Raw genomic sequence first — 1,913 nt, 5'->3', positions numbered from 1 at the left:
TATTGCTTCTTCCTGTGAATTAAAGAGAACTAAAAAATAAATTGAGCCACTTTTAAGCTTCCCTGCAGAGTTAAAAAGTAAGTACTTCAGATTGTTCAAACAGCTGCAGCAAATATATCCTAGTGAGGGATACCTCTTAAATGTAATGGTAAGAAAATGTTACAAGTATTTGAGGTGCAATCTTATTTTCAGTTTTTGTTGCTAACTTCCCTGTTAGCAACTGGACAGATTAGTCCAACTCAGCAATTTGCAATATTTAAAAAAAAAAAAAGGCAAAAAAAAAAAGCTTTTGAAAAGACTGGGGATAAATGAAAAGCTCTTGTGAAAGACTGGGGATAAATTAAAAGCTCTTGCAAAAGACTGGGGATAAATGAAAATCACACTAAGTGTTTTAGAAATTAAAGAAGTCCAGAGCACACTTAACATCCCACTTCTAAAATTATATTGAAGCAGATTTTTAGATTTTTATTATCCTGGAAAGAACTAGATACAAATAAAGCTTGTTAAATGAGCACTTACCAAAGAAGTCACTGTTTAATTAACCAAAACTATAAGATGGAGGCATTGCACAAATAGTCATCTGCAGTTACAATTCTAAACTTTTGATAAGTGTTAAAACCATAGAAAAATGTTTTGGCCTTATGAAATACAGTGGTCAACTGAACGGTGATGTTTTATTTTGTGAACTTGAAGATCTTAGAGAAGAAATACAGACCAAAGCCACATTTTTTTTTCTCTAGCTTTCATTAGAACAATTATTGAATGTGACTTGGGAGAGACAGACAATGTCCTGCTTTGTATTTTATCAGCCAGCTATTTTTACTAGCTCTAATTTTTACCACAGTCAAGCTATATATTATGCCGCATGCTGTTGATTAATGTGATGCAATTTCACTTTGCAAACAAAAAGGGACCTGTGATAAGAGGCCAGAGAAACAGGAAGGTTCATGTGTCTGTTACATGAATCTTTTTTTGTGTATAAATGAAGCTCATAAAGATTTTCAGTCTCACAGGGCATGGAGAGAACATCTCTTCCCAGGTCACTATTTTTGCTATCAAGCTTTGGAAGCAGAGTTTATATTCATAACATCATGTGTTCTGCTACCATGGGTTCAACATCATACAAGTTAATTGCAGCACTTAATTAAAAAAAATAATGTTATACCCACATCTGTGGACTTAGCTGCTGCCAGAAGACCCTGTGTTCTTCTGGAGACAGATCCAGGTGCTGCATAGGGAAGAATGATGACAGGTACAAGTTTGGCCCAAACATTGCCTGTAAAATCCTTAGTAGAGTGTCCTGGAGGAGAGATGTTTACATCCGAAGGCAGCTGGCTAGTGCTGTAATTTGTTTCTGGGACCAAAATTACTGCCTCCTCTCCACCCGCCCCAACTTTGCTGGTCTTCATGCAACTGCAACTCATTTGAAATACAGATTACTGTGAAAACTTTCAGGTGATAAATTACTTTGGATGTAATTCTAGCAGTTAATTTTTGATTTTACCCCCCCTCCCCCCAACAGCAAAAGTCTTACAGCTAGAAGGAATACAGCTGGAGTAAGATGATGCAGTTTCATTGTAGTTACACAAACATACTTATTCCCCTTTTCTTCAATGTGTTTGCCACTATGGGCTCTTGGATAAATTTGAGACTCTTTCCAAGAACAGCTACTTTTAGGTTTGTAACAATAAAAAAATATTTTTTTTAAGAACAGCAAAACAAAAGTTGTCAAACTCATCGTGTCTCCTAACTGAACATTAAAGGATATTCTGTCTAGTGTGCTTCTGGTTGAATTACCTGTGTGCCTTTCTGTTGAAAATCAGCAGTGCTCCAGTTAGAAGTGCTGTGCTGTTAGGGCATAGAAATGGTTCTGCTTTCTTTGAGCTGTTTTCAAATTAAACCAGTAAATTTTT

This window comes from Colius striatus, chromosome Z, assembly GCF_028858725.1.
Source record: "Colius striatus isolate bColStr4 chromosome Z, bColStr4.1.hap1, whole genome shotgun sequence".
Classification (NCBI taxonomy): domain Eukaryota; kingdom Metazoa; phylum Chordata; class Aves; order Coliiformes; family Coliidae; genus Colius; species Colius striatus.
The sequence above is the reverse complement of the archived record's forward strand: the minus strand, read 5'-3'. Positions refer to the sequence as shown.